The 10,588-nt window shown below is 39.6% G+C and overlaps 1 protein-coding gene across 1 annotated transcript in view; it reads left to right on the top strand.

The window, feature by feature from the left end:
• The first annotated feature begins 4,676 nt into the window (after positions 1-4,676).
• Positions 4,677-10,588, top strand: part of brinp3a.2 (bone morphogenetic protein/retinoic acid inducible neural-specific 3a, tandem duplicate 2) — a 66,125-nt gene continuing 60,213 nt past the window's right edge. Inside the window, exon 1 of the mRNA XM_042483317.1 lies at positions 4,677-4,776. The gene's annotated coding sequence lies outside the window, so the exon portion shown is untranslated. The remainder of the gene's footprint in view (positions 4,777-10,588) is intronic.

Here is a 10,588-nt window from a genome sequence, read left to right as displayed (position 1 = left end):
ATGGATTTGTCATGGATATCATATGCTGAAAAGATCATATTTATGGATCTGCTACGGCTCAGATCTTCCAGGATATTCTCAAGAACTGTTATGGATATGTGACAGATCCAAAACCTTGTATACTGTTGGATCTTTCCAGATGCAGACGTTCTTAAATGACAGCACACTTGACCCCAGTAAGGATCACTATTAAAGTTATGTGGCATGACTGATGCACAATTTGAAGGTGACGCTGTGCAATCTTCTGAAATCCCGCAAGATGTGACTTGATATAGGTAAAATGACAGAGGAAATGTTAGTGAGAGTTGAAGAGATGAGTGCTGGGAAGACTTTGTTGTGCAATACAGAAAGTGTGGCTTAGTGTTATTTAACAGATTTTCACTGAATATTTAGCATATTTTGACAATGTGTTAAAATCTGCAAGATTTCAGAATGAGACTTCCTCTTGATGGAAACTAGTTAGACAGAAAAACAAACACTCCTGTTCAGCAAAAAGTAAGGATTCATTTCTCACTAGGGTCTTTATTTTGTAATGTTGTTAAACACTTCTGATAACAATCTGAGTTTCAGTGGCAAAAACAAACAATATGAGCCTGTTAGTGTCAAAATAATAATCTGAGCCTGTCAATGGCAAAAACAAGAAACCTGACCCTGTCAGTGGCGGAAAAAAAAAGTAATCTGTGCCTGTCAGTGGCAAAAATATGTACTCTGAGCCTGTCAGTGGCAAAATAACAATCTGAGGCTGTCAGTGACAACATAATTATCTGAGCCTGCAAGTGGCAAAAACAAGGACTTATAATGGACAGAAAACCAGTGCACAATTGCCCATAGGGATTAAATTGCAGCCTGTTTCACAGCTGGAGTGAAACAGCTGGAGCTGTCTCTCTTAATACTGGACTACTATCAAGAAATGTTCTCTCCATTAGTCATTTACAAACACAAAAACAAAACAAAAAAGAAAATCAGGGATTTGTTCAAGGTTTAAAAATAATAAAGTTTCCCTTTAAAGTCACTATTGGCATAAATGTAAAATCACATAAAAAAACAGGCATGCAAGTGAAACCAAACAGCCCCCCGCCCCCCCCAAAAACAGATTATCTCTGATTCAGGATGACTCATCTCTGACATGAACGTGAACTCGTTTTTGAACAGAATGCTGGCATTAAGAAGTGAGGAATGACAGTGAAAAAAAGACCAAATGCTGCACGTGACAACCCTCTCTCTATTGGAGGAACATTTCCTGCACTCGTCCAGACAGTCACAGAGCTGAAATGAATGTGATTCTCTCCAGACACTCCCAGGTCCTCTAATGAGACTGTGCTTAAGGTGTAAATTAGTTACACAGCCTTGCTCATCACAGACGCTGGAGCGGCAAATCCACCGGGTTGCTCCAGTTCCACCAGACATGATGGAGATCCGTTTCATGAACATCACTCATTAATATGCTAATGGCGGTCATTAATGAGTGATAGCAAAATTAATGGAATTACAGTACTTAGCGGGTCGTGGCCAAGAAGAAAGGGACACTGTTTCCGATAAAGAGCCATTTGGAGAAAAAAAAAGTATGGTGGTGAAATGTTGGTTCTGGTGAAGTGTTTTTGTCAAACAACATAATCACATTAAGTGGTTAGTAATTATTATGTTTTGTTTAATGTTATGTAAGGAGAGCACTCTTGGTAATGCTTTGCTTTACTCTGAATCACTTATCCAATCAAGCATTTAAGTGGTTTTTAATCTAAAAGTTAAACTTTGATGATCCCAGGGGCTCCAAACAGTGAGGCTGGTTATTCAGCACCATGGACAGCACCGCATCCACAAGCTTATCATCTGCAACAACAACCACAGAGCAGGATGGCTTTAATATGGATGATAAATGGACTGGGATGACTACAACGCTGTCGTTCTCTCTAACGTTGCATACAGATGGATGAATACACTTAAGGAAATGGTTAAATTAATGGCATTTTTCTAACAAGTTGTCACTTTTCGCGGCACCATCCTGATCGGAATTGACAGTTAGGAATATAGAACGGAGTCTGTGTGTCACACCGAATCTGGCACAAATCTCTGCTGGGATGCGACATAAATCAACTTCAGAACCGCGGACAGCCACGGCACAGCACAGCATACTAAATGGACACTGAAACACACGGGGAACTGGGTTAATTAGCACCACACTGAGGCTGCTGTGCCTGTAGAATTCCAAGACCTGATTGCTTTCAGGGATTAATTTCTGCTGTTTCTGGGTAGATTTAGGTTCTTTTATTTAGACCTGGCAGAATAATGAGCTCCGGACACCACCCACATTGTACTGTATATGGTATAGCACCCTATCCAAGCACATTAGTCACATGTCTCAGTATTCTCAGTATATCGTTTATCAGTATTCACAACATATTTCTGTTGCCGTCTGTTTAATAAAAAAACAATAGAGGAAAAAATGTCCTTGGAGCAATAATAACAAAAATCTTTTTTTAAAAAAAGGATAAAGAATATATATATATATATATATGTCATGTTTTAAGTATGTAACAACAGTTGAGATGTCACTTCATGGTAATGGTTAAACAGACTGTACTTGTAATATGTTAGTATACCAACATATACCAATGTTTTACCATGGAGTGAGTAGTACTGTACTGTCATTATTTCCACAAAATATGTATTCTGAATATTTACCATAACAGTAATTCAAAAACATGGCAGAAACTGTGAAAAATCATATGTTTTGATGTTCTATTTTCATCAAATACTTAATGGAATCACATAAAGTTATAACAACAGTGACTATATATATATATATATATATATATACACACATATATATATATATATACACACACATTATTTGGTTGAGCATGGATTTCGACAGTATAAAACAACATACTTAAAAAAAAGTACATCAGCAAGTTTATTTTTATTTTATTTTATTTTGTGCAAATAGTCCATTTTAATAATATTAGCTTAGCCTCACTATCTTCATCTTCTTCTTGGACAAATATTAACCATTGGATGAAGCATGTTTTTAAAATTAATATTTGAGTTTTATGTTGTTGTTGTTGTTTTTTTTTTTAATAAAGGCAAACTGAGAAGGCATACTATAGTGACATCTAGTGGATTTTTTATAGTGTAACAGAACTGATCGGTAGAGATGACTCAGTCATCTCTACCGATCAGTTTTTCATCAAGATGCAGTGACTAAAAATGTGCTCTCCCTAAAGGTTGTGGAGAACGAAAAGGATATAGATTTTTGCATTGCAATATCTGATATTTAATGTGCATACTATTTAAAATTCACTTTTAGCCACAATGGGCTTAAAACCCACTTAAACAGAAGAGTGCCCACATCACTGAGGGATTAAAATTCAATAATTCAGACAAAAAAAAGACACACACAAAAAAAGAATATCCCTGACCGTTTCAAATCCTACCCGCTCTAGAGCTAGTTATGATCAATGCAATCTGAAATGAAATCAGGTACCTCGGTGCACAGTTTAACAGCTCTGATCCCTGTTACTGTAATGTGTGCTGTCATAGTCATTATGAAAATGCCAGCATCCATTCACTCACTCAGTGGCTATAGTCTGTGCTGCATGGTGATTTTTTAGCAGAGCTGCCTTTTTGCAGTGCCACTTAATGACTCATGATTCATGCATAGGCATGCTTCACAAGACAAAACCAAAGAGGATTAGGCATTATGCTCAACACCTTCGCTCCCCTCTTACTAATGTGACAGCTCAGACAGATAACGACTTAAAATGTTGACGTCCTCTCTGATGGCGCTTTTTTTTTTTCTTTTAAACCGGAGCAGCCAAGCAGTTATGGGAATGTTCAGTTACTCCTCTTTATAAATAACTGCGACACTAAATATTAGGGCGTAAAGTTAATGACAAGAGTGTCATTCCGCTCTTTGCCATTCATTTAAAGTGAGTAGGGGAGAAAAAGACCGTTACCAAAACGCTTGTTAACATTCTCCCCACGTCGCCTACCTCAGTCTACACTCCTTTGGCAGCTATTACAGAGGCTTACTTGTGTCTTAAACATGTGACTAAGTGAGAGAGGGGCACAGGAGAGAGCTGAGGCGCCGAAGCCTGTTATCTGCTGCCGGGCGCCTACCTACAGTTTCCCACAGGATCTCTCCGCTCCTGTGCTCCTTTCTCCACACAGCGATGCGGAGTAGGCGGGTCAAGTAGAAGGGGGGAAAACAGCGCCGGGGTTGGAATTCATAACGGGATATTTTACCATCTTCGTGGGGCGGCTGTCCGCGTCCCGGTAGCATTCCGTCGCATCTGGACCTGGCTGAAACAAATGCGCAAACGCGTCTTTTTAATCTTCTAAATCGACAGCCCCTTTGCGCTCCTTGAGTCTCTCTCCTCCTCCTCCTCCTCTCTCTCCTCCGCTCCTCTTGACTACATCTCCTGCTGGATGATTTCATTTTGTAAAGTCATTATCACCAGAAAGGTCAAAGCTTCTAGGAACTGAATTACAGTGGGATAAAGCGACTTTTTACCCTCCGGCGCAAAGTCAAAGTTTGTCAGGGGTGTGCTGCGGATTGCTCCGGAGCATCCTTCCTTCGCCGATCACTTTTACCTTTGGATCCTTGAGTGTGAACGAGTGTTTTTGGAGTGTTTTTTTTTTTTTTTTTTTTTTTGGAGTTGCTATTGAGCCCTGACAAACTGTGAGATGAGTTTACAGAATCGTCAATTGAGAGGCACCGAGATTCAGCAAGAGAATGGGAAATACTGAGTTAAACTTTATCTGCTGTTCCAAACCGCGGTGAGTTCCCGAAATTATGCATTTAAATGTCGAATTTGGATGTGTGAATGCAAATTAGGATTCCTTAACATGTCAACAACCTACCTGTGGATAAGTTGTGCTATTTTTTTCCCGGAAAATAACAAGATTCCTGCAGTGTACTTGACCCGGATAGCGCTCAAAAAATCTGCTGTGCTGTGACATGTGTGAAATGCTTTGCACAATGCGAGGAGAAACTCCCACAGAAAAACAACCAAGCATGCAAACACACACACACACACACACACACACACACACACCAACAAATTATCCAGTGCCGCTTTTAGGAAATCTTACACGATATTGCTTTTCATGCCTTGTCAGTATATACACATGCACAATCATACTCATCTCCTCCCTTTTTCCCTCCCCCCCTTCCTCACCAACACTGCCACCCTTTATCTGCCTTTCCAACAAACACCTCTAATCTATATTCCTTAGGGTGTATTGGCATTCTTGCCTGTAGAGGATCAGATCTCTAACACCGATATGTGCACCGAGAGCAGCTTGCCAAGCACCAGCGAGCCTGAAAAGCCAGCTTGCTCTCAGCCTGGAAGAAAAAAAGTCCCACTGATTTCATAATTATACATTTCACCCTCAAGCGTTGCCCTCAAAGAAGGCACATGAGTCAGGGCAGCCTTATGGGATTGTCAGCGGAGGCTCTGATAACGAGCCAAATGCCCTCGAAGAAAACAAATAGCATTTTAAATTGCAATCACACCAGCCCAAGGGCAGGCTGGCATAGGTGGTATTTGCAGTATTTTAAAGTATATTAAACCAGTATCTTAAAGTGGAGAAGCCACTCCGGTGACAGGGAGGTAGTTTTGTCGCCAAGCTTTATGGTAGAAAAAAAAACTGCGAATCACGGCTATAACTCTCATTGCCACTTGCCAGTGTTCGGCAGAGGTGCCAAAGCCTCAGACTTTTTATAGGGCCACAACAGGGCCACTGTTCAGCGGTGTCCTCATCTATCCTCGGAGACTGGTGAACCCGACCGTGACTAGGCCTGAAAGGCACACTGTCTCCTCCTATGAAAAGAAATTTCTCTCCCCGTGTCGCTCACCTGCCCCGCAAAAAGTGACCAACTTAACCGAATTCAGCATTTTTCATTGTTCGGATGTTCAGCTACGATACATGTTTGTGTGTTTTTACGCTTGGGTTTGCGCATTGATGATAAGACCAGCCTTCTGTGATGGGCACATACTTGAGAGGAAACAAATTGGGCTTGAAAAGCACTTTTTACGCGGCAACTGTGAGTGAGCACAGAGCCATCTATAGGCTTCTAGACTAATGCCAACGGGAGGAATTACATGCCTGGTAGAGAAGCTAACAAGTGTCTGGCTTAATGAATGTGTGAAATACAGCTGCAGTATATTTGATCATAACAAATTTTTGCTAGGAAGTGGGAGTTGGAATAGGCAGGTAAAAATTAAGGCTGGAATAAGAAGATAAGGGGATGAAAGAATGGGAAAGAAATGAAGATGAAAAGAGGAAAATGATTGCCTATGCAGGATTTGGTGGTATTTCAGGGTCAAGTTTTGCCAGGATCTGCTCAATATCCACAGCCCATTATTTTATGATAATGAGCAAACGGACGAGTTTGACTTCAATCTAAAACGACGGAGCGGAGCGGTTGGAGGGGGAGAATAAAAAGTAGGGGAGATGAGAAGATGAGAATATAGTAAAAGAGGAGAAAATCATAAAATGTTGGGAGGAAAAAAAAGCCTCATTGAGGGATTTGAGACTGACAAGGGCGTTAAAATAGAATCTCTCAGATTAAGTGCGACTGTGGCATTAAACCAAAATCTCTCTCTGAGGCAACTGGTAATTGAATGTTGAGTTTGAACATATTCTGTAAAAGCGTGCACACACACACACACACACACACACACACACACACTAATGGACAGGCTGCTCTTACAGCAAATTTGCAGTCAGTTCAAAAAGTAATGTCCTCACTTTCATGTAATGTTTTACAAATCAAGTGCATACTTCTTTTCAGTGAAACAGGCAAGCATCAGGCAATCAACCATCTTAAGCGTGGACAAAACCGTGTGCTGAGCATGACAGAAATGACTCACCGTGCAAATGCAGTTAAATAACTCATCCCTAAAATTAAACAAATTATTGTCACGCCAAATCATCATTAAAAACGCCTTCCAAAGGAACTTGCGAGGTTATGTTTTTGATGTGTGTGTGGGGGATCCTTGATCCTTTCCAAAATATGGGTAATAATTTTGTGAGCCAGTGGTGGATGACGTACCCAAAAGCCTTACTTGAAAGTATGGTAAAAATAAAAGTAAAGACTTCTCATTAAAACATGACGGGTAGTTAAAGCCACCTATTAGAATATTACTTGAGTAAAACTCTTAAAGTATCTGATATTTACTGTATCAAAAGTATTTTTTATAATATTAACACATACTTAAGTAATCAAAATAAAAGCATAAGTTAATGCTGTAATCAAAAAACTAGCAGTCAGAATTTTGAAAATTCATACATTTTTTTCTTTCTTTAAAAGTGAGAGTACGTTGCACTTGAAGAAATGCAAGGTCTTTTTCACAACCTAAAGGATTTAAAAGAGCAAAATCCATTTTTCCTGCCTTCCGTCCTTGGCTTGATTTGAAAACACAGGAAGGAGGCAATGAGCAATGTCCGAAGAAATGACCCCAAATTTAGCTATACATTTGTAAATAATTCAAAAAATTACCTAAAAATTAGTAAAAAAAAAAAAAGTGCTTAAAAATAATGCAAAACTTCAAATATTCAGTTATGATCATTATAAATATAGCCTTTCCCTAGATTTTTTCGTTTTCCTCAGACATTTGTCCCCTAGTTTTTTTTAAAAAAGTTTTCTAAATCTACAAATTTCTTGCAATATTTGGAATGTTTCTTTCAAAACTGCTCATTTCCCATGATTTTGAAAGAAGTCAAACCAATTTGCTCAGGATTCAACTGTTTAAATACTTTTGAAAGGGTTCTGAAAGCAGCACAAGAAAAGTGATGTTGATCCAGGTTCCAAAGGCTTAAAGTAACACCAGCGACTGTCCAGCCAATGAGAATTTGGTTGAACAAGAGCAAAATAATCAACCAACTGACTAGAGGTTAACAGCCCTAAAACCTAGAGACCATGTTGGATTACACCAGCTGCAAGCAGCAATCCAGGACTTAAAACAAATATGGGCCAGGGTGAAGTAGGCAATTGCTGCTTTCCTTCTTCCAGCGCCCTTTGCTCAGACCACACCCATCACTGAACTTGGCATGTATTTTGATTTCAACTACACTCGTGTAAAGTTATGTCACTACATCTCTTTCTGTGCATTACTGAGTTGACAAAATCTTTCCACTCTCAGACAGACATATGGACACCTGGCGAAGTACTCAAAACAGCTTCTTTGATAGTCTCTGCTGCAATACGTGTTTCCAGGGCTACATTTTGCTTCGATGACACAGACTCACAAGGTGAAGACAAAACCACCCTTGCCTTGGCGTCTGATAATTATCTCTAATTTGCTCCATTTCTGAGTATTCAAGAAGCCATTATGGCAGCCATAGGCACAAGCAACATGAAGAAAGGAAAAAGCTAGAAAGAGGAGTTAAAAAAAACAAAAAACACTGACTTTAATTTAAGAGCAACCTTTGTCCCTGTTTGTACAAGGCCACCAGCAGAAGAGTTCTATTTGTGTTTTACTGTGATTTATAGAAGCCTCGCTCTCTGTATGTTCTTGGCCACTCGGTGATATGCAGCCATATAAAAGCATGCGAGTGAGAAGTTTACAGTCTGGGTAGCTATTATTAAGGTGACTTTTCCCTGTTTGCTTTCAGCTCGAGTTTTTATGTTCGATACCTCAAAATTATTTGCAGCAACACTGTTCAATGTAAAAAATTGCACACTTAATTCGAACTTGTAAAAAAAACAAACAAACACATGCACACATATATAGAGTGTGAGAGAGACCACCAGCTGAGCAATTGATTGAATCTGCCTGAATAATTAATCTCCCATTGCTGCCACAACCATGGAGGAGAATATACACACACACACTTTGTCTAAACACATTGGAAACATCATACACACACTGTTCCTGTCTGCATACTTATATTGACTGTCAACTTTTAAAGATGAAGATTTGTTAATGATTTATGTAGGGGAAGTTGAACAGAACGTTTCAGTATAACCTCATGCAATGGTGTGTATATCTTACAAATTAGCACCCCTACTGATTAGGTTAGGTTTAGGAAAAGAATCGTGGATGGGTCTTACGTAGGGAACATGTCATCACACCTTCACTTGAGGCGTAAAGACGTTGTGTTGATTTAAGGTGGGTGAGATATTAAAAAGAAGTCAGATTGTTTACACATAGAATGTTCAAATAGAATGTTCAATAGATTTTGGGGCTGGACCATTCTTTAGGAGCACTATAGGGATATTTAAATACACTACATTCGGTTATTTGGAACACAGAGCATACTCTGGGCACAGACAGAGCAGCAGAACATAAGGCACCTTGAAAATGAAATATAATTTATTGCACAGGGTCTCCAAGCTCACTTTTGCAGCAGGTTCTCATCCCCAGTTGTAACATGTTGTCATGGAAGGTTAGGGGAAGGAGGCACATGTTTAAGTGTAGGAAAAGATGATTAGATTCAGACAGGAAGCAAACACTGTATGAAAGTCCGGTGTTTGTTGGACCTGTCCACCACCCCTACTGGTGTTGCAGTGTTGTGCCAAAAGCATATAAGCAGTGGTATTTTAATGAGAACGGGCTGGTGCTCCTCTCATCCATCTAACTGATGTGGTCAGCTCAAACTGGATAGACGGATCAATTATCCATCCTGTGACTAAGACTCTTCGAGCTGCTGCTAAGGGAAAAAAATAAAAAAAAAAAAAGCTCAATGAGTTCCGCTGGCGCTGCATTACTGGACCCACATAAACCAATGAATTCAGTGAAGGGACACAGTATCGTGAGCTACTGCCACATATAAATTGTAATTCTGTATTCTGGGTTGGTGTCATATGTTTGTGCTTTGTTTCTCTTTAAACTATGCCCCCTGACTTCCTCTTTTGCTCCTGCCATATGACGGATGACAGCCTGTAGCGCCTAGGTCATGTGATCAGAGCATCCCGAATCACAATTACATGGGTTATAAACATGGTTACATGGGTTTTTCGTGGTAGTGTGGAAGAGGACAACAGGCACTGTTATCCGTCTTCCATCAAGAATTGTAACTGTATTTAAAAAGAAAAACAAAGAAGAGTTTGTTTTCAGTTTCTTGCTTCCTTCAGACAAATTTCCATCCTGCTTTTGAGAGAGGAAAGATTTGTTGACCAATCTGTTTCCATGCTGGCCTAGAAGATGTCTGCTGTGGAGTTTCTCTGCCTTAATAAGCTACTGTGTTGTTTTGTAAATAAGGCTAGAAAGATTAGATGGGATTTTACAAAGACAGGGTCTGATGTGACGTATGCTTATGCCTTCTAGATAGAGCTGCACGCTGTAACAAACTGGCGCACTGTGAACTCCCAGAGTTCATTTGTTGCAGCAGCACTGGCCTGTTTATTGGTTTATCTGCTATCTGGCCGCTCTGTTGATCAGCTGCTTTCATCTCATATGGAGAAACAGATATTTTGAACAGTTTGGAACACTGTCCAACAGTGACAACCAAATTTAGAGCAAAAACCTTTTAGCACATAACTGAGAATCTTTGTTTATATTTGACATAGGTTTATCAACTATCCTTCATTAATTCCACTAATTTGATTAAAAACTGCTCATTAAGATTTGGTTAACAACTA

This window comes from Plectropomus leopardus, chromosome 3 (assembly GCF_008729295.1).
Source record: "Plectropomus leopardus isolate mb chromosome 3, YSFRI_Pleo_2.0, whole genome shotgun sequence".
NCBI classification, from domain to species: domain Eukaryota; kingdom Metazoa; phylum Chordata; class Actinopteri; order Perciformes; family Serranidae; genus Plectropomus; species Plectropomus leopardus.
The sequence above is the reverse complement of the archived record's forward strand: the minus strand, read 5'-3'. Positions and strand labels throughout refer to the sequence as shown.